The sequence below is a fragment of the Ambystoma mexicanum genome, chromosome 6p, assembly GCF_040938575.1.
Source record: "Ambystoma mexicanum isolate Mex_15411 chromosome 6p, UKY_AmexF1_1, whole genome shotgun sequence".
Classification (NCBI taxonomy): Eukaryota; Metazoa; Chordata; class Amphibia; order Caudata; family Ambystomatidae; genus Ambystoma; species Ambystoma mexicanum.
Genome location: NC_090935.1, coordinates 1,384,754,016 through 1,384,778,092, shown reverse-complemented (window position 1 = coordinate 1,384,778,092; position 24,077 = coordinate 1,384,754,016).

Below are 24,077 nucleotides of genomic sequence, written 5' to 3'. Positions count from 1 at the left end.
TGAATGGCTTTTAGACAATCAGAGATGAGGGAAGGAGAGGAGGTGGCTGAAGAAAGCCGGAAAATGAGTTGGGTGTCATCATCATAGCACTGGAAATTTGAGCAGAAAATGGAACTGCAGTAGCCGAGAGTTGACAGGTATTGGTTGAAAAGCCAGGGCGAGAGGTTACACACCTGGGGGACACCACAGATGGAGAGGGAGATAGAAGATAGGAAGGACCCAAGTTGTACCTGGGAGGGTCGATTAGAAAGGAAAGAGGTCAGCCAGGCCAGAGCCTGATCAGTGATACCCAGGTTATCACAGAGACGATTGAGCAGGGTGACATGGTTGACCGTGTTCAACGCAGAGGAGAGATCAAGTAGGATGAGGACAGAGGGAATGTTAGAGTGAAGATTGGCAAGCAGGTCTTATCGGATGTTCAGGAGAGCAGTTTCCATGCTGCTGGCAGCTCTGAAGTCAGATTGGTGATCATGGAGGGAGTCAACAGAGTCAGAATGAAGATTAAGCTGAGAGATGGCCAGCTTTTTCAGGAACTTACCCAAAAAGGAGTAATGGAAATTAGGCGCTAGTTGGCCGGGCATGAGGGATCAGCTGTGGATTTCTTGAGGAGAGGATGCACGAGGGAGTGCTTAAGAGGTGAGGAGAAATCGCCAGAGGCAAAGGAGAATCATATTGCCTTAGATTTCACATGTATATACCACCATGCCCTTTTCAGATAAGACATTACTGCATAAAGTATGCCAGTATTTGTTGAACATTTACAGTCTCCACTAATGTCCTCACCTCAAAATTAAACCAACACCTTTTCAGGTCCTATTGTCATAATTCTTTAGAGTGAGGATTTAAGAATATAACATCTTAAATATACCCGTTTGCATTTTAACAAACTGGGCAGTTTGCTGAGTAAAAATAGTTCTGTGACTTTACTACACACATAATTGGATGTGCTTGTGTGCACTGCAGCCACAATTCATTAATGTAATGTTTATTAATTATATATAGAACTTTAATCCAAAGCGCTTATAATACTCATAGCCTTGCATTTGTTTTATAATTTGGTATTCAGAAATGACCCTTTCATGCATTGCACTTCCCCTGCACCTCTAAGCGTGCATTTGGGGGCATTCACAGCAATGCAGTAATGCAGTTGGTAAGGAATTGGGGGGAATCGTTGTACACACAGTGGTGGGTGATGAAGAATGTTTTGAATTCTACCCAGGCTTTGACAGGCAACCGGTGGCCTTTGCGTCTGAAAACTGAGATATGGTCCGATCATTGAAGACCAAGGGCAGCGTGTAGGGCTTTATTCTGGAGGAGTTGGAGTTTAGCCATGTTAGTTTTTGAGGTGTCCGTGAGCAGGACATTGCAATAGTCGAGTTTGGAGGGGATCACTGATCGTGACAGTGTAATGCAGTTACTCAAGGAGAGGAAATACCTACACAATGAAATGAGTCTGGCTGTGTAGTGAGTGGAAGAGGCAAGGGCATTTTGGGACCCCCAGGGGATCTGGAATGGCGTCAGCAGCTGGTTTCACAATGAACACCCATGTTGTGCGGTCATTAGGGAAGGATTTGATCTAAGTGGTAGCTTCCGGTGAGTAGTGGAAGTGTTGATTGAGATGTTGGCAGAAAATGTTATGGTCAACCAAGTCAAAGGCTGCAGACAGATCTAGAAACAGGAGGATTGCGAGGTTGCCATAGTTGTTGATTGGAGTCCATTTTTATTTTGAGGTCCAGGAGGGCAGTTTCTGTACTGTGTCTGGGACGGAAGCCAGATGGTCTTTTGCCGAGTAGGTGGTTACTTTCTAAACTTTGTTGGACTTTCATACAGTTAAGGCCATCACAATTTTTAGAAGGAAGGGTACTGTGGTGATGGGATGGTTGTTAGATGGTATAGCTGGGTCTAGGAAGGTTTTTTTAGGAGTGGAGTAACCCATGCAGATTTTATCGGGAGGATACAATCCTAGTTGCAAAGGACGCGTTAGCAAACTCAGTGATGATGGGTGTGAGAGTGGGGCACAAAGTTCCACCTTTACAGTTTGAGGGTTTGAGAGAACTAATGGTGGCAATTACGTGTTCAGGAGAGACTTGGTTACATAAGAACAGAGAGGGGGGTTTGATGTGTGGTTACTGCGAGGCGGGACATTGATGTCGGTCCCCTGTGGCTTGTTTGCACGTAGGGCTATCATGGTATTGATCTTGGATAGTAGTGTACTGAGTTTATTGGAGAGGGCTTTTTGTATGGCAGTACACCAGTCATTGTTGACACGGATAATCACTGTGAGGATAAACTGAGGTTCCAGCTCTCTGAGTATAGCAAAGAGTCCTTTGCTGTTAGAACGGGCATTGTCAATTTTATCATTGTAGCTGTTGGATTTGCAGGAGCGAACTGCTTTTTATTATTTAAGGGCAGAGGATTTATTTTGCAGATGTGTTCAAGAGATTGTTTTTCTCAGCGCAATTTTACTTGTTCCTCAGAGAACCAGGGGTTATTTGTTTTTTGAGGTTTGGGAACTTTGGATTTCAGTGGGGAATGTGTGTCGAGCGCTTGGAGCAAGCAGGAGTGATAGTGGGTGGCTAGGACATGGGTAGACCGTTTTGGTCCTGAGACATAGGTACTAAGAGCTGACAAGAGTGCAGGTTTAAGGTTGTCAAGTTTCAGCTTCCGTGTATTGCGGACCACGATGGGATTCAGGGGCTCAGGCAGGATTTTGAGGCGTTTAGAGATGGAGATGGAGAATTGCATAATAGAGTGATCAGACCAGGCGACAGGGTCAATGGCAGAGATATCGGTGTGGGCAATAGCCATGAGAATCCAATCAAGGATTCGTACTTTGTTATGGGTCGGTCTGGAGATAAGTTGGGTGAAGCAAATGTCACTGAGGGCAGCAGCTAGTGCAGTAGCTTTGTTGTCAGAAGCATCATTAAAGCCGATGTTGATATCCCCCAGAATGATACATTTGGTTGCAGGTTTCATAAGGGGCATGATCAGGAGTGGGATATCCAGGTCAGGGGAGCTGGGTCGATTGGGCTGTTGATATATTAACAGTTTCTTATAGGTCATTTGAGGATCAGTGATTAGTTTCAGGAATAGCATTTTAAAGCCTTGGTTAGAGGGCATAGCCAGGTTCTGATTTGGAGTGAGTTTTAGAAATGATGGCAACCCCTCCTCCTGGCAAATTAGTTCAGTCGGCTCTATGGATGGTATAGTCACGTGGTATGGACAGGGACAGGAGTGGTGTAGAGATATGATGGAGCCAGGACTCTGTGATGGCAAGGAAGTCAAATGAAGCTCCAAAATGAGGCCATGGATTTCCACGGCATGTGGACCTAGTGACCTGGAACTGATGAGAGCGCATTTAAGTGAATCTGACAAGAGTGTGGTGACTAGGCTTTTGGTCAGTGTCAGCTGTATAGAAGGGGAGTGTGTTATCGCGGGTGTAGCGGTCGTACAATCTAGGGGTGCTGGTGGGGGGCGAAGCTGAGTTTAGAAGGTAGATTTAGACCAAAGTCTGTGTTGGGGTAGCTTGCCTAGGCATGGCACAGAGGGGCCAAGTCTGCAGTCACTGGAAGATAGTAGCTGACGGTGAATATCAGGTGAGGGAGGGCTTTCACTGAGACTAGGGGGTGGGGTGGACCAAGTGATAGGGTTTTGGGGGCATGGGGGAAGAGGTTTGCCTTGCAAGTCTTGGACTGGTCAGGATGGTGCCCCATAGTATGTTCCAAAGGGGCTCTTTGGTGGAATGCTGAGCTGATCCATGTGATTGGGGGTATGAAGGTGGGAGGGAGGATTACGGCCAGGGGTGGAGCAGGGAGCTTCAGGACATTCAGTGTGCTATGTGCATGAGGCAGATGGTGTGGGAGGTGTTTCGGTGGCCACGAGCAGGCCAGAGATTAGGGACTGTCTGTTTGATGCATATTCAAGCAATTGAACAGTGTAGGCGTTATTACAGGCAAGCGAGGGACAATGGGCGTATCACATTTACAAAGAGCAGCTACAAGCATAGACGTGCAATAGTGTGATGCTGAAGTACAATTGACAACAAATCTATTGCAATAGATAATTTCAGACATGGGCACACAATTGTGTGGTGTAGGAGCAGATTCAGGCACTTGGCACTTGGGATGCTGTGGGCCATGAGGCAGATGGGAGAGCACTGTTACAGTATGACACTTGAATGTTATGGTAGCAGAAGGTCGATGCCGGAGCTGCTGCAGGTAAGTGGGGGGCATTTGGTCTTTGAGATCGATCATGCAATACAGTGCACTGCAAAGCAAGGCTCATTTTGTGGAGCAAGTGAGATGTTCTGGAGGAGGCGAGGTGCTGGTTGTAGTGTCGACCCAGGTCAGCACCATTGTTGAGCCACAGATCGGACCATGAGACTGACCGGTGGGGATGCAAAGCGAGCATTGGGAGAGGGTCTGGGTTGGAAAGGGGGGCTGGAAGTGCTGTTTCTGGTAGCATCCCAGATCAATGCTGGGATAAATCTAGATAGGGGAGAGAGGCGGGACCCGTACCACAATTGGTCGGGAAGGATGGTCTCTGAGCTGTGGACTGAGTGTAGCCCTGGTGATGAGTGTGTGGAAGAATGATGCCAGTGCTCGCGGGTGCAGCGTGAGGATGGCAGTGATTAGGGGGAGGCGATATGTGGGAGGGATACCAGGACCCCTTACCTGGTTGTGTCACGGCAGTGGTTTGATATTCCACAGGCTTGGAGGGTGGGCAGGCGTTCTGTTGAACCTCGGGCATCATAGTTTCTCTTAATCTATTGAGATATCATATTGCCAAGTTGAATGTTCTGTCCTACTTGGATAACATTCACAGATGCACTGTACTCAGTTTTCTGATTGCTAACTCCCCCTACAGTCTCATCTGTCTTCCCTCGTTCCCCTAATGTTTCTCTCAATTTCAGAATACTTTTGAAGTTTTTTTTTATGTTTTCCCCAAGGATTAGCTGACACATGCCCACACGTCCTTGAAGGTGTGTGGCTCTTAAAGGAGATTTGGAAAAATTCAGGCTGCAAAGAAACTACATGGGAACCGACTGACTTATCCTGGAACCTGGGAGCCTGTGCATCACTTCTTAAGGCTATTTGCCCAGGGTTACTCAGGGGCTCCAACTCATACAGCAACATTTTGTCTGCACACAGGCCGCATTACTGTCAGCAAGGTTATTAAGGGAGCGGGCGGAGGGGACAGATAGATCCTCAAACGGCCTCGAATGGAAAATCGGGCACGTACCTCCTGAGGCTCAGGGTGTACAAGCATCCCGTCGGGTAAGATTGCACGAGCCCAACCGGTTTCAGTCCAGGATAGAGATGACTAACGAATACCATTAACTATTTCCTTCTCTGCATACACCTCTCAAACTCCAAACCAAACACAACCACAAACCTCTAGTGCAGCAAACCGCACGAACTTCACTACACTGCAACAAAAAACAAAAAAACACATAGACTCGCACATCAGCACACGACGACTACCGGCCGCATACACCCCAGGCCCAGCCGACGGAACCACCGGGCTGAGGCTGCCAACAGCACATCACTGCAATCTTGCACTTTTCCAGCCTCCACCCACTAACCCACCATCCCCCCCCCTCTTTCAGAGCCGCCAGAGCGCCAGGGGACCACTCCGGTGGTGATAGTGCGCGGTACAAATGACCTTTAACATTAACATTAACATTACTACTCTCTACCTCCTTCTGCAGCACTTATAATTGCCAGATTACTTCTAAAAGCTATTACTGTCTGTTCCACAACAAGGACATTCAATGGGTGTGACAGAGAGCAGCCCTGCTGCATTCCTCCAGGGAAATTCGCCAATCACATCCCATTAGCCACCTCCCTATCTGTTGTTGAGGTGTACATGGCTCCTATTCAAACCTTCCAGTTGTCCACAAAGAAAACTTTTTTTTTCATGAAATTAGTGTTTAAAATAGAGATCTTGCAAATTGGTAAATGGAAGAGATTACTCATATATATAAAAAACATGAGATACAGAATTCTCACAGAATTACAATGTAATCCCAATTGTTGATGGTGAATTATACTGGCTCATTTAGAAAAGTCAGTTGAGGTCAATGTCATTATCACACATATTCAGTGAAGATTCTGGATGGATCCTAGTACAATAGAACACCATTGTTTATTGGATGTGATCACTCAGAAGAACATGGTGCAACCCAGATTACTGTTGTAAACAGGTGTAACTCATTTTGGAACTGCACTTGACAATGTGAACAGAGAGGAATTGTTTGCAACATTAAGCAATCTTGGCATACACCAGCCTTTCTATCTATTCTTTAAAGGGATATTCATGAACGGACGAGATGGTCCAGGCAGGATAAATAACAGAGAAAAATTCCCAATTTATAGGACTATGCAGCATGGATATATGTTGGTCCGTTCACTTTTTTCTATCACACATTAATGATCTGTAACTATATATGCAGGAGGTATGAGTGGACATGCCCTATTAAGTGGGGAGGAGACTATGAATTCTAATGTATGCAGATGATGCTAGATGTATACCTAAAACACTTTCAGCCATTAGGACCCAAATAAATGACTTGAGAGACTTCTGTAATAAGTGCAGCTTAGTTGGCGTATTGAATTTAAATTACATTTTAATGACAACATTATTCATTTAGTTGACCTTCTCAGCATTGGTTTCTCAAGGGATCAGTATTGGATACAGCCTATTTAATGGAATGGGCATGTCTACACTGCTGGATGAGACCAATGATCTCCTTATCTCTGACCGTCTTTATGAATCAGAATTCTGGTGCATTGTACAGTTTAAACACCAGAGGCAAGTCAGTTTCAGTGCTGCACTGTCCTTGCTAGTGGTGCCAGACTGATATGCAAATGTGTATTTCTCATTTTTGAATAGTATAATTAGCTAAAACACGGTTGAAGACCCTCCTGAGTGGGAACCATCCCAAACAAAGGGTTACTTGGCTGTGTCATTCTCAGTTGAGATCCCCCACATGTTAAGATATCGTACAGGGGAGATTTATTGCCACCACCTGTAGATTATAGATGCTGGTTTTCTCCAAAAAATATCAGTTGCGCAGCTCCATAAAAATGGCTTGTAAGAGGGCCAGAGTAGTGACCGATGTGAATTAGACAATTAACAAAAAAAAGAAACCGCTAATGGCAAAACTAACTCTAAGCTACAAACGATTGGGCCACTGTTGCTGTGGTGGAGGCTGTATGGGACAAAGAGGCGAGCCCCATATGGCAAAATATAAAAATACAAATTATCTTAAGCCAGTGAGTGTCGAACCTTCAACCTCATCTCAAAACATATTAAAATATGGATTATAGTTGACATGACAGAGGGTTTGGATGGCAACAATGAAATAACTGAATTACCTGAATCTGACCCCATAGATAACAATTTGCTACTTAATATGATTCTAAATTTGAAAAAATGTTTCTTATGTAAATAATGTGATGGAGAGAGCTGAACAAATTTATTAATATTAAAGGTTCTCAACTTTCTTCGACAGTTTTGAAAAGATCACCTGATCTTGGGAAAATCACTGAAAATGCTTATTCTTCTACGCCTATAGAGGAGGACTTGTTTTCATGTACTTATTATTCTGATGATGATTACACCGGATCCTGAGTAGATGAAAATATTAAAAACACTCTTTAACTTATGTAGTTCATGTATTGGGAACGGACATGTTTTAAAGAGTATGTTGGTAAATTAGAGGACGCCATTTTACAAATAGCAGCTGGAAGGGCTACAAGTGGAAATGTGGAGGCTAATGGTGTGACAAATGCTGAAGTTATACCTAGTGACTCAGTTCAAGTAGTAGCAACAGTAAATGGAGAGGATTCTATATTGACACTCCGAGGAGGATGGGGTTGACATTGTGACTGATTGTCCCGCAGCAAGCAACAGACACAAGGGGAAACATGTGACTAAGGTTAAAATTAATCACGGTAAAGCTCTAATGAGGGGAAAAAAGGAGACTGAACAAGGGAGTATCTGGAAGATATTTATCTTTAGCTGAAACAACAACTGAAAGTGTGACCTGTGCTAAGTCTGATGAGAGTTATTCCATTGTTGAACAAATTAAGCATCAAAGGAAGGTTTGCACAACAAAAAGGAAAAAATAACAACAGAGATAACAAACAATGGAACCTAAATAAAAAAAGCTGAATAAGTAGGATGGAGGCAGGGTTATTCTTAAGAGTAAAATATCAACAGTGTTAGATGAGGTCATATTTAATATAGATAACATGTTCCTCGAGGATGACACAGAAACATGTGATATTGGGAATAGTGTGACAGCTGTCAGGAAATGTGGACAAACTCTGACTAATGTGATTGATATCAAGAATATGCTTTGCTCTTCTAGAATTAAAATCATTGACACAGTGCTACTACTATTAGCCCCTTCCTTAATAGGAATAATGTATTGGAATTGATGCATCAAGTACTGGAATTAAAAGCAATCTTGACGAAAGATATCATATTAGTGGAGATTCCTTTTACATACATGGAGGCTAATTGGGCAACGATTCCCCTTGTGTCTCCCGTTATATTTGAGCTCATACTAATATATGCAAATGCATTCAAGGGAATGGGATATGACTTCATAAGAGTGGAAGAGAGCATATTAAAATTAGTTTTAAAGAAAAAGGATAATGATGACAAAAATAATGATTTAAAAAAATCCTTTGATGTTGAAACCCTAGTTAGGAAAATTGTCCCAGAATTAAAAACAAATATTTATCCCAACTGTGAGGATGTAGATTGACCTAGTGAGCACGGAATTGCTAATCTGAATATTAGTTTGTGGAATACAAGAAGTTTCCATTCATTTATTTAGAGTCAGACAAGTAGAAACATATTAGGTGATGACGTTTTTGCGCTCCAGGAAACTTGTATGTTGGATAAGTGTTTGGTAGATGGGTATACGGTAGTGCATAGGAAAGCAAGGAGAAACAAACGTGGTAGACCTTTTGCTAGTTTACTGGTTGGGGCTTGAAATCATCTTGGTATTATTGAATTCTGCCCCAACGGTAAATGTTCCTACAAATGGGCTGTAAAATTGCTTGTTGGCAAGGGTTTGGGAGCTAAGAGTATTATTATTATTAATGTCTACAATCCTCCAAACAACGTGCTTACACTTGCATTGATTGAAGAACTAGAGAATATACTGGAGGCATGGCTCTTGATACATTTCTTATCTGATTGTTGGGGATTTAAAATATCAATGATGTAAGTCTAGGAAGAATTATGAATGGATGGATAATAAATTATGTATGAAAAAATATTGGGGGTGGTGATTTTACAACATAGTGAAGAAGATTCTCGTATATCCAACCCTTGGTTAACATTCATTAATACCAAAGTCTGTCCCAGCTTTTTTTAAAACTTCCCACCAAAGGTATTCTTTCTTTTACTTGTTTTGTTGGGGAGAAACATTCGATTATATGTTGTTTTCGGATGGAATGACAGCAAGTATGGGACAAATTAGCCTTATATCGACAGATATCATTGACCATGTTGTTAAATAAATGTGGAATTAGAGTACACAATCAAGTGAATGAGATCATGCTGGCACGGTGCAACCTAAAGACAGTGGGTAATAGAATATATTAGTCTCTGAACAATATACAAATGTATGCAAAATATTTTGATGGATTTTTACAGAGGTCTTGTCTTGATGGTGAAATAGATGCTAAAGGCTATGAAGTACTTACGGTGGCCTCTAAAAAATGTGTACAGGATAGATATAAAAATATGAATGATAAAATTCTGCATAAGAGTAAATATGATGTTTTGATCAGTATGGAGAAATGTAAACTCTATAAAGAGATACAAAATGTCAATACTATATAATTGACGATTACGTGAAGAGGAATCAAATATTTCACTTAAAACTTGTTACAAAAATGTTGCTTGTCTCCACAAGACTTCTGGACATTCGAAGAAGTGGGTGTTAATGAAGAATATACTAAGAAAATCTGATGCTCAGAAATTGTGGTACATGAATAATTCTTATAACACTGGAAATGGTGTCAAAAAGCAAGAGATTAATGTATATGTGAATCTGATTGGGTGACATATTAAAGAGGTGTATTATAATAAATATGCAAAATATAAAATCTGGAACAGTGTTTGGAGATATAGATATAACTAAAGATACCATATTTAATAAAGAATATATTGAATGTATAATTAATAAAACAAAATCCTCTAGGGATCCAGGACCCGATGGAATACCCAATCTGATATTTAAAAGTAATTGCGGATATTGGGCATATATTTTCACCCAAGAGTTTCAAACAATTAGATGCACGGGATTCCTACCTACAAGCTGGAAGGCAAATATTTTAATTCCAATATATAACACAGACTGATGGCCGTAGCAGATGCCTGCATGAAAACATTTGCACAGATACTCTTAAAAGAGATGAATACATGAATACAAAAATATAGTATGCCATCCAAGCAACAGTCAGGTTTTTGACAGGGTATGCCCACCATGCATAATATTCATATAATTGCCTGTGTATCTTGATTGTGGTCAGGGAAAATGTATCAAAACTGTGATGGCAAACATCTATCACATCAAACATAATTGAATGATCTGGAAATCTCTCCATATTAAGCAAGTAAACTTTAACATCACCAACCAAAATAACATAATCGCTGTTCTTCACTATCAAGGGACCAATGTCTAAGTCTCCCAGTCTCTCAGTGTGTTTCCTCATTTTCACAGACACCACATTATTCTCCATGTCCCTATTGTCTACATTAAACAGGTGTTATAACTCCTCTTACTGACCTTTAATACTAAGTGCAATAATGTCCTGGTACTACTATCAATCTGTGAAACTGAGACATAAAGTGAAACTGAGATACAAGCCAACAGTCCTCATGTGGGGAGGCATTTTAATGGTTTTATCTGTTCTAGAAACGATGAATGGAATCGACCTATCAATGCACAGTTCGATGTCCAGTTATCTAGAGAACAGAAAATCTGGGGGCGATGGATAAAATCTAGTCATGCCTAGTCAATCTCATTTTATCACAGATTCCCCACATTTTCCAAGAGGGCATTAGTCTGAGTCCATAAAACAAAATGTATTGTATGTGTTTATTTTATTTCATTTTTTTAATAACTCGCCTAATATCATACCCGAGTTCGGTTTCTAAGCGGGGAGCCGGGATTCAAACCTCTTTTGCTCTGCATGTTCTTGCTTCCGAGACCAGTGTGTTGCCCCTGTGCTATCCTCTGTTAAAACACCTTATAGCTGTTATAAAGCTTGTCCTACATAGACATACCACCCTGGCAAGGGACATGTAGAAATAGGAATCAGTAGGGAAACATCCATAGAATGATGACTTCACCCTCATAAGTTATGTTAACTCATGCTGGCCCCACAGATGGTATTTGAGCCATCACAGAATTCAGGAAAATAAATTAAATCAGGCTGGCCAGTCTTAGAACTTTTCTTTTCAATAATTTTGAGTACATTCTTAGATAGGGGTAGGCTTCCCATCTCAGTTATTGCCTGGGGTAACCTCGTGCAAAGGGCACTTACAGATTTTAGAGTATGTGGTCTTGAAGGCATAGACAACTGTACAAATACCATCATTACATCAGTATTAAGAACATCATAATTTTTCATAGAAGTGCTATGTTTCACAGACTCTGCTACACTCTGCGCCTCAATTGCTTTATTTAGATTAACCAAGTCCGTGACTCTGATTGGCAGTTGTATTACCATGTATGAGTTATTTGCTTCTACTAACCCTATCAGTACACTTCCAAGAGCTCACTTGAGTCAAAGTTTTTTTTTTTTAATTAGGAGGGTTGTGCATCAACTAGAAGAACCCCAGTTAATAAGCATTGTCACCATAGCATGTCTACTGTACTTGAGAAGCTCGACAATATTGTTACGGGGTGCCCGTTTCCCAAGGTGACTTCATGTTTAAGGACAAGTCCCAATTCATCTTCAAATCTTAACACCCGGAAGATGCACATTGCCACCTGTTTCCCAGTTACTCTGAGTTTTGACCTAGTCATCCCTTAAGGGAGGCATGAAGGTATCCATTTGAGAACATCCCAATTGATCTCCTTACAGGCCTTTTCAGTTTTAAAAAAAAACATGCATATGTGGTTACTTTCGTTTTACACTACATATCTTTTGGTCGCGGAACTTCGTTTATGCTGCCAAATAAAAATAACTGCTTCGGAATGATTTCACATATTACTATCATTCCTTTCAAATATGCCATCCAGTGGCATAGCACAATAAAAGATATTAGGGTTGCTATGATTCTGATGAACAAGATGGCCTAAACAGGGACTTACAATCTATTTAAACAACTAAACTTTTGAAACGGATACAGTAGAGTTGGTTACACCTTGTTAAGCTTGCTACTTGAAATCCTAGTTTAAAACCTCAGAAGCAGCCACAAGTCAAACAGTCGTTTCGAGTGGAGCAGGCCCCTTAACTAATGGGATACATATTTCACGTGCCTTCCTTTGACTATAACTAGAACCATAGACACATTTAAATGTATATTTAGCAGAAATAAACTACTTTTGGGCAGCTGATTACCCCCCCTCCAGCACCAAACTCTGATTGTACAATATATTATGAAAGGGATGGAGTAACACTTGTGGTAAAAGATTCAAATAAATCCTCTGCCTCAATGTCAAGTAAATTACTTTTAACTGCAAGTTGTAGAGAGAGAAGCTTTTGGATTCAGTTTGTTCATCCTAGCACAGAAACATGAATCCTAACACATTAAGGGGCCGATTCATGGAACAAACGTGCGCCGAAAATCCATGTGCAAGCAGGCGCAAGGGAGCGCAAGGGTGAGAAACGCAGCGCACGCGTGTGTTTCAAAGAAGACGCTGCGCGTGTTTCCCGCTGTCCGTGTGCCCAATACAGCCATGGCGCACGCCGGCATACACGGCGTGCGCTACGCGCACAGCAAAAGCGCACATAGCACGGCGCACACAACCAAAGTGGGCGGAACAGTGGGCATAACACGCGGAATGGGGAACAACGCGTGAAAAAGAAGGCGTAACTGGGGAAGTACTGCAGGGAACTACACGGAACGCCCACATGCACGCGAACAACCCGTATTCATGGATCCGAATACGGGAAACCCACGCACAGCAAAAGACGCGCACAGGCGTCAACGCACCCGCCACACGAAGGCAGGCGGAAGCGTCCCCGCGCACAGCATAAAAGTGCGCGCAAACAACAAACGCGTATATACAGCTACGATGAATGCCCCATTTGTCGCAGCACTGATCGCGGGACACCGCAGGAGGAGGAGAATAGCCAGTGCACGCATTTTCGCACCACGGACAAGCCTTTTTGGGATGCCTGACGACCAGGTCTATGGCAGGTATAGGTTTCCACCCCATATCATCCTAGACCTGGTCAGGGAGTGGGAAGATGACCTTACATCCCCCACCCTTTGCTCCCAAGCATTGAGCCCCTTGGAGAAGCTGCTCAATGTCCTGCATTTTTTGGCCACTGGGTCATTTCAGCGGACCACTGCCATAGTGGGGGGGTCTCACAGGCCACGCAGTCACGCTGCCTACACCAGGTACTGGCAATCATGACAGCGCGCCCCTCAGTCCGCAGGCACATACACATGCCCAGAACACCCGCAGAAAGGCAGGCCGTTGTCCTGGATTTTTTCAGGGTGGCACACTTCCCCAAAGTGCTCGGTGCCATAGATTGCACCCATGTGGCCCTACGTCCACCTAGGGCCACTGAGCACATCTACTGAAACCGCAAGCACTGGCATTCCATCAATGTACAGGTGGTATGCGATGCAAAGGGAATCATCACCTCTGTCTATGCAAACTACCCTGGCTCCACCCATGACAGTTTCATATACAGAATGTCCGCCCTGAGCCGGGCCCTGGAAGCTGGGCAGCATGGCGACACATGGCTTCTATGTCAGTACAAATGCTCTTGCACATGCATGCAAGTCACACACAGACAAATATCCAAACGCTAATAATCACAACTATTATCACCTCCCCAGGGGACAGTGCCTACCCTCTGAGCAACCACATGATGACGCCAATCCGGAACCCCACCACACCACCCCAGGTAAGATACAACGCCGCCCATATTGCAACCAGGGCCATAGTGGAGCGCACATTCGGAGTGCTCAAGTCACGTTTCCGCTCCTTTGACCGCTCTGGTGGGCAACTACTCTATGCACCACCAGTAGTGTTCAGGATCATTGTGGCAGTATGTGTCCTGCACAATGTTGCAACACGGCAGGGCGTCCTGGTGGACATGGTGGTGACCCCACATCCCCAACCACAGGCGCTGCCCATGGGAGGGGACAGGGCACGTGGCGAGGAAGCCCGGACCCAGCTTGTGGCCACATTTTTCACCTAAACTCCCACCCCTGCGGAGTGCACACAGGCCTGGCACATACCAGGTGACAATCGATGATGACAAAGAGACAGTCAACTGTCACAACCCTACCACCCTGAGATAGTTGCCATGGAAGTGCCACATCGTCTGCATCCCTAGCTACTTAAACACAAGCTATCCCGTGTGACCAAAAGGCACACATATGACATATGACATGATATGGCCTATACACAAGTATTTCAAGGTGCGATGAGGCAGGGAGGGGGGAACAAGGGTAGACAGACAACGGTACTACTAGGCCAGGTGTCATTGAGATTGTGCAAGTGCAGGGGTAGGGGGAAGGGAAACGTGCAAGGGGAAGGGGGGGAGTGCAGTACAGGGGAAGTAGACCAAAAAAAAAATACATAGGTTAGCTGGTGGCAACTGCAAAGGTAAGTGCAGACAAGTGCTGGGAAGGGTGGGCTGTAGGGATAGAGAGACAGTACCGCAGTGCAGGGGTTGCCAGGGAGGCAGTGCAAGTGGAGAGTGGCTGGGCCAGGGACCGAGGTCGGTGAGAGTGGCCCAGTTGCAGCTCCAGTGCAGTTCCAGTGAAGAATTCTGCAAGGGAGAGGCAGAGAGAAAGCAGAAGCAAAGAGGAAGGTCTTGAGGTGCTTCCAGAACTGGAGATGGTTCCCCTCAAGTTCAAGTGAGGCAGGAAGGCTGTTCCAGAGGGAGGGCCCTGCCGCGGAGAGAGATCTACCCCCAGCTAGTTGCTCTGAGAAGCGGATGACCGTGACATGCAAGGTGTGCATCACACACACCTGCAAAACAGGCCATGGCCATCACTGTCATGTCACTCAAAACCTCCCAAACCACAACATGACATGGCAAGCAATACCCATACACCAACACAGTAACGATAAAGTACACATTGCCATGTCCTAAATGTACAGTGGCATCAGACAATGATGCCTGACCCGGAATCAGATGAAATGACAGACCAACAAAATCTCCCACCCAAAATAAGTAATTTCCAAATGCATTACAAGAGTCGTAGACGTAACATAACAATGAATGCTTGTCTACATGCACATTGTGCATTGCAAAATCAACACTGCAGCTCATGTGTGCAGTGTCCTACTCCTGCAACACACTGCTCAGCGCACAGCACAGTGAACAGCCATTGTGTGTGATGCACACCCTGAGCATCACATCTAAGTGACAGACCACATCAAACAGCAAATTAGGCATGTAAAGGATCCATAATCGGTCACAGAAGATGTGCTGCAGGGACACAGTGGGCACCAGAAGGTAAACAGTGTACACGTGGATATGCAAGCGTGGGAGTACATGTAGTGCACCAGAGTGCAAGTGTGTGGTTCTGCAAGGACATGCACTCCACATATGCATGTGCACTCAAGTGACCATTAGTGTTCTCTACACATCACATGTGAACATTCACCATGTGTACACCCCAGCATGTCAAACCACAACTATCCCCTCGCACCTGAAAGGTAAACACAACACATGAACAGGCATTGATCAGCAGAACACAACATGTACATAGGATACCACCATTACAATGTCAGAGTTCCCATCACACTGCAGGGCAAGGCAACTATCAACAACAACCCCCCTCCCTCACAAATGACCATGACCCACTGAACAACTGCACCTGGGTCATGGAGCCTTCAAACCTCAATTCCACCTGGCTACAGGATCACCTTTACCCTTCGTCACCATCTCCCACTTTGTGTGTAAAAAGGTGCCTGCACCCTCATAATCAATGTCCAAAATCACAGACTCCAAGCCAGAAAAATGAACCAGAACACCCTCCAGTAGATGACTTGACGTAGCAGTACCTCACAAAGGCCAAGTACTACCACAATGATGCAACAACCAAGGTAGCACAGTAAAACAATGTCACGACAGGATGTGAAACATGTGTGGTACATGACATAGGATGATGCACCATGAACGGATGTGTACTGTCACAGGTCCCCTGTACAGGCGCAGGAGTGTCACGAAACAACCACCCCCACCATGTCCCGGGTGCCTGCAAGGTCAAACTCACACAGGCCCCTGAGACCCAGGTGGGGAAGGAGGTTCAGGGATATGCAGTCGGGACAGGTGTTGACACCCTGGATGACTAGAATGAGTGGCAGGAGAGGGGAGGAGGAATGACACATGAAACTAGGGAATGCACGAAAATGTACTACCTGCATGAACACATACACAATCCAAACAAACTTGGACATCATTGTCATGGCCTTCTGTAGTCCAGGCTCAGGAGTGGTACGAACCAACCACCGCCTCTAGGGTTTTGGCGCCTGCAAGTTCGGGGCTTACACAGGCATCCGCAACCCCAGCGGGGAAAGAGGGTCAGGGAACGTTGCTTGGATAAGTACGGGAAGCAGGAACACCGGGTAGAGGGTACAGGGTTCAAAATTGCATAGGATTACGGGTGATTAGGGAGAAAAAACATACCAAATTGAACCACACATACATCCATGCATTAGTACACTCCCCAGCAAGCCTATGCAGACCAGTTCGAAAGAAAAACAACAAGACACTTAGCTCTGGTTTTGAGTGCTGGTCTCCTGCCTGCGCACTCTCAGGTCCGGTTACAGGAGCACTGCAATGCTGCAAAGAGAGCCACAGTCAACAACCTGTACGTGCCAATTACACAAAAACACAACACCAAACATGCCCCATAGCAACTAACTACTCTACAAACAGACAATCTGGTGTAGATGCTTCATATAGATAAACATCAGGGCAAAATACGGTCTCTTCTGACCGTGAAGCATTCGTGCCATCCCTAACCGTAGGGTTATAGTAGTTCACAAAGAGACGGTTACTCGGGGGAACAATTCTGCAATGGGTTAACTTGCCCCTTTTAATTTCGTTCGAATTCAAGGAGTCCTATCCAAAGGACGCTGGATTGTGGGTATGTACTGTAGAAAAAAGGGGGGGGGGGGAGAGAGACAAAACACCCGTTGTGTCTTAGGTTGCTACGAGAATGAAAAAATGTCTCGTCGTGATGTCATCGATATCCTGTGACTGGCATGAAGAAATGTTTCAGAAATGCTGGGATTTTCTGTGTTGCTCTTTATTTCCCCAAACACTCTAAAGGTCTATTTCATGCGGGTGATTGTCTACATAAAAAATATTAAAATGACAAGTGGTAAGAGTCCTCACTTAGATAGTTGTTTTTCAGAAGCTAAGTAATGCTAGTTATGCACTTGAGGTGCTAAAAACAAAAAAAAACCCATCTGTGACTGGGTTATGATCTTTTTGTCTTGGGATCCTTCCTTTTTTCTTCAGGAGGTATCTTGTACAGGTGTGGAGGAGCCACAGCTGTCAGGTCGACCGGTTTCGATGGTTAGAGGATGTTGTGAACCATCTTCTTCAGGACACAAAAATATTTTAGATAATGGCCTAATCAGAATCCGCCCTCAGGTGTAGGGCAGTTATATGTGTGCCAGCGGCAGGCTCAGCCGTAGAATCCTGCAGGGGGGACACAAAAAAAGGGGGGTGGGGGGGACATTGTGGAGTGTAATCATCAGACATTTCTTCTGTCAATGTAGTGTCATACATAGTATCATAACGTGCTAGATCCAGTCTATATAGTTATTATTACTCCATGTGTTTGCTCATTATATGGAAGAGCATGGCCCCATCTGTGGGGGGTAAAATTATGCCGCTAGAACCCTGAGTCTCGAGGTAAAAAAGGGGTGGGTGGTGTGGTGCCGGCTAGGTCTATACCTAGATATGAACTATCGGTGTTTGGAAGGTGCCGGCAGTGGCCTAATTGGCAAGCAGCCCCTGTCTGTGGGTGCACGTTCCCTAACAGAAGTGCCGCCAGACATGAGCTAAAAGACCGTGGTGCGTCACCACGGCAACTGGGTAGACGTTTCCGAGTGAAACAGAAAATAAAATGAGAAAATGAAAATGAACGAGGGCTCGTTCGAGACCATGCGCTTATGCCTGGTGTGCAATATATCTCTCTAGAGTGCCTAGGTGTGGCTCGAGGAGTGCGGTCCAATGGAGAGGACCCAGAAGGAAAGAAAAGAAAAATTAGCTTGCTTACCGGGTGTCCAGTAGCAACAAATGCTATCTGCTGGCTCAGTGCTCCACGTCTCGGTAAATCGGAGGGAGTATGGACCACTTCCGTGATCCACCTGGGGGCGTGGTACAAGAGCGCTAGGCTTGTTGACACACCTGCCGGCGCCGGGGGCCGTGCGTGCGTCATCATTGGCTACGTCCAATATTGGTGGGTGTGTTCCAGGGTATGCGCAGGTCACATGATCCTGCGGGAAACACATGGTCGGGCGGAGTGTCCAAGCGCCGGATTGGAATCGTAGCTGCCGACGCCGGGGGGCGTGCATGCGTCACTCAGTGTGGATGGGTGTAGTCAGGGGTGTGCGCATGGCACGTGATCCTACATGAGCGTGCCCAGTTGTACAAAAAAACAAACTGACCATGCAGGCAAACTGTATGGTGCCTGTTGGATAAATAGGAGGCCAAGGGTGCCCTGTCAAAAGATGAATGGACATCGTTGTGTTACACAGCCCAAAAATACGGGAAGGGAGGTAAAAGAAAAAACTGCCAAGCATAAAAAATGAAAAATGAATAATGAACTATGAACTGGGGGGCCCGATCTTAGCTGGTCTGCACGTTAAACGGCGAACTGGCCCTCTCCAATGGAGGTGAATCTCCACCCCGATCGTGCGTTTGTATTGGAACTATGCATGATATTTTGTATAGGGGGGGGAGAAGGAAAATGAAAGGGGAGGGGGTGGGTGGTTAGTGTTGGGTCTCTGGGGGGGCTAACCCAGGGTGTTGGCAACAATTGCAGTCATGTATATACATCCTGTGTATTGCACTATGTTATGCATGAAGACAGAGTTTGAAACATTCCAAGGGAGAGCCAGGGGTGTGGACAAAACAGATCATCAATGTTCAGATGTATGGATGTTGTACACAATATGAGGTACATTAAGAGTACATTCTGCCCTTCAATCCTGAACAAGACTGGTTGATCACCATTGATATAGAAGCCTTATACACAAACATCCCACAACAGGAGACCCTGGAAATGTTAAAAATCCTTCTAGACTCAGGAATCAATCTTCATGGTATACCATCCAACTTCATATTGGCATTAGCAGAGATAGCACTAACAAAGAACTTCTTTCTGTTCAATGATTCATTCTTTCAACAAATCACTGGCACAGCAATGGGAGCAACATTTGCACCAAGTCTGGCGAATCTATATGTTGACTCTTTCGAAAATAGATACATCTATCCGGCCACCAACCCTTTTCAAGACAAACTCCTTGTCTGGCGTCGCTATATAGACGACATTTTTATCATTTTCAGAGGGACAGAGGAGGATGCCATGGCCTTTCATGACTGGATCAACAGACAGAATTTACATCTACGGTTCACAATGGAGAAGAACAGAGTACAGACTCACTTTCTCGATCTATCCATTGAAGCTTCAGATGGTGGATTAATTTCAAAGGTATATCGAAAAGAAACAGACAAGAATGCCTTATTAGCATATTCCAGCTATCATCCGCAATCTTTGAAAAACAACCTCCCTTTTGGACAATTCCTGAGATATAGGCGCCTATGCAGCAGAACAGATGAATATACTTACCAAGCCAAAATTCTCAAGAACCAACTGATACAACGGGGGTACCCTAAAAAGATTATACGAGACACCTATAAAAGGGCTAAACACATCCCCCGTTCATGTACTCTTGAGCAACATCAAAAGCCATCAGAAGCAGGACATGCCATTACAGCAGTATTCAGTTACTCTCCTGTTATCAATAAACTCAAGAGAGGGATCAAATCTTTATGGCCAATACTAAACACAGGCACCTCAGATATGCCACTACCACGTTTTGCGCTAAAAAGGAGACGGAACTTGAGAGATTCGCTTGTAAATACAATCCGTCCAGAGATCTCCACAGCCAGGATAAGGCAAAATGTCCTGTGGAACAAAACACAACCAGTGGGACACAGCCCTTGTGGACAATGCTCTATGTGTGCCCAGACTATTCGCAGCACTACGATTGATATTGGTTGGACTACCCCATGGGTTCAGAGACATTTTACAAACTGCAATACGAAAGGGGTGATATACATGATTACATGCTCATGCGAGTTAAGATACATTGGCATGACAATTCGGGAAGCAAAGAAAAGAATGATCGAACACAAATCATGTATTAGGACCAAAAAAATGACAGCACCAATGGTTCCTCACTTCATGGCAAAAGGCCATACACCAGAGTCATTCCAATGGACCATTCTGGAGAAGATTAAACGACCAAAGAGGGGAGGCAACTACCATGCAATGTTGTTCAAACAAGAACAGAAATGGATTTTTCGCCTTAATACATGCAACCGAGGTCTAAATGAAGCCATGCAATGGCAAGAACTTGCAGTACTCCAACTTTGAATGTACTCTTAATGTACCTCATATTGTGTACAACATCCATACATCGGAACATTGATGATCTGTTTTGTCCACACCCCTGGCTCTCCCTTGGAATGTTTCAAACTCTGTCTTCATGCATAACATAGTGCAATACACAGGATGTATATACATGACTGCAATTGTTGCCAACACCCTGGGTTAGCCCCCCCAGAGACCCAACACTAACCACCCACCCCCTCCCCTTTCATTTTCCTTCTCCCCCCCCCTATACAAAATATCATGCATAGTTCCAATACAAACGCACGATCGGGGTGGAGATTCACCTCCATTGGAGAGGGCCAGTTCGCCGTTTAACGTGCAGACCAGCTAAGATCGGGCCCCCCAGTTCATAGTTCATTATTCATTTTTCATTTTTTATGCTTGGCAGTTTTTTCTTTTACCTCCCTTCCCGTATTTTTGGGCTGTGTAACACAACGATGTCCATTCATCTTTTGACAGGGCACCCTTGGCCTCCTATTTATCCAACAGGCACCATACAGTTTGCCTGCATGGTCAGTTTGTTTTTTTGTACAACTGGGCACGCTCATGTAGGATCACGTGCCATGCGCACACCCCTGACTACACCCATCCACACTGAGTGACGCATGCACGCCCCCCGGCGTCGGCAGCTACGATTCCAATCCGGCGCTTGGACACTCCGCCCGACCATGTGTTTCCCGCAGGATCATGTGACCTGCGCATACCCTGGAACACACCCACCAATATTGGACGTAGCCAATGATGACGCACGCACGGCCCCCGGCGCCGGCAGGTGTGTCAACAAGCCTAGCGCTCTTGTACCACGCCCCCAGGTGGATCACGGAAGTGGTCCATACTCCCTCCGATTTACCGAGACGTGGAGCACTGAGCCAGCAGATAGCATTTGTTGCTACTGGACACCCGGTAAGCAAGCTAATTTTTCTTTTCTTTCCTTCTGGGTCCTCTCCATTGGACCGCACTCCTCGAGCCACACCTAGGCACTCTAGAGAGATATATTGCACACCAGGCATAAGCGCATGGTCTCGAACGAGCCCTCGTTCATTTTCATTTTCTCATTTTATTTTCTGTTTCACTCGGAAACGTCTACCCAGTTGCCGTGGTGACGCACCACGGTCTTTTAGCTCATGTCTGGCGGCACTTCTGTTAGGGAACGTGCACCCACAGACAGGGGCTGCTTGCCAATTAGGCCACTGCCGGCACCTTCCAAACACCGATAGTTCATATCTAGGTATAGACCTAGCCGGCACCACACCACCCACCCCTTTTTTACCTCGAGACTCAGGGTTCTAGCGGCATAATTTTACCCCCCACAGATGGGGCCATGCTCTTCCATATAATGAGCAAACACATGGAGTAATAATAACTATATAGACTGGATCTAGCACGTTATGATACTATGTATGACACTACATTGACAGAAGAAATGTCTGATGATTACACTCCACAATGTCCCCCCCACCCCCCTTTTTTTGTGTCCCCCCTGCAGGATTCTACGGCTGAGCCTGCCGCTGGCACACATATAACTGCCCTACACCTGAGGGCGGATTCTGATTAGGCCATTATCTAAAATATTTTTGTGTCCTGAAGAAGATGGTTCACAACATCCTCTAACCATCGAAACCGGTCGACCTGACAGCTGTGGCTCCTCCACACCTGTACAAGATACCTCCTGAAGAAAAAAGGAAGGATCCCAAGACAAAAAGATCATAACCCAGTCACAGATGGGTTTTTTTTTGTTTTTAGCACCTCAAGTGCATAACTAGCATTACTTAGCTTCTGAAAAACAACTATCTAAGTGAGGACTCTTACCACTTGTCATTTTAATATTTTTTATGTAGACAATCACCCGCATGAAATAGACCTTTAGAGTGTTTGGGGAAATAAAGAGCAACACAGAAAATCCCAGCATTTCTGAAACATTTCTTCATGCCAGTCACAGGATATCGATGACATCACGACGAGACATTTTTTCATTCTCGTAGCAACCTAAGACACAACGGGTGTTTTGTCTCTCTCCCCCCCCCCCCCCTTTTTTCTACAGTACATACCCACAATCCAGCGTCCTTTGGATAGGACTCCTTGAATTCGAACGAAATTAAAAGGGGCAAGTTAACCCATTGCAGAATTGTTCCCCCGAGTAACCGTCTCTTTGTAGATGCTTCATACCCATATATAACATCACCCCTGTGACGGGTCATACACAGTTAATGCAGTAAATCAGCCGCCGGTGGGTGCGTGGCAAATGGAACACCAATGTGTCACAATTCACACAACATGCAATGTTCCCAGGGTAAGCAGACAGACCCATATAGCAAGCCATGACTTCTGAGCAAGTTGCGTACCACCATGACCGAAACAAAGTTGGCAGTGCATTTATCATAAAGTACATGGAAAAGACATGCACTGCACCCGAGTATGTCCTTTGCTGTATGTCCCTGTGAGCTGCCCCTTTCCATGTCTCGGAAGGCTACATGGTTGATACAAGTGCCTCAATGGACCTTGGTGTACCGGAGGGTATGTGCCACTGCACCTGCATGTATCCCAGACAACCCTACTATCAACAGCCATCAGTCCACCAACACATCTGAGCTGCATTGTGTGCTTCAACACCAATATTCGTCTAAGCTCACCCTCAGTGCTGTGACTAAGCCCGCATGTGCAACTCGCCTGGTGCAAGCTTTGCTGTGTCGTGGCCCCCCTGTGCTGCGCACCTTGCCTGGAGTTCCTTGGAACATGTCAGCAGTTCTAGGATGTGGGTCTGCAATCCCTGTGCCTCTGCTTGTGCACACATGTGCATGTGGGCACCAACAAACGGGTCCAGAATTCCGTCGTCCAATGGGCCACGTCTGCTAGCAAAGATGCTCTGGAGGCTCATCCCCCTGCAGAAAGGGCATGAAACACATGATTAATGCTTCAAAGTCATCTGTGTGTGTCTCATCAGGCATCTCATTACTTGACCATGTCAGAGAGTCACATCACTAATCACACCATCAGTCCGTCTTTCACATCCAAAGTGTGGAACACTATCTACAGCATGAATTGCAACAAGCACGTGTACAGTAAAGATATGAAACATACTACACAATGCATAGCAATTAATGTACACATTAATCATGACACACCCCATCTAGCAAAAGCTGAACAGTGGACAATAACACCAAAATCATCCCCACTAGGGGTGTCAACACAAGTCACACAGCACCAGA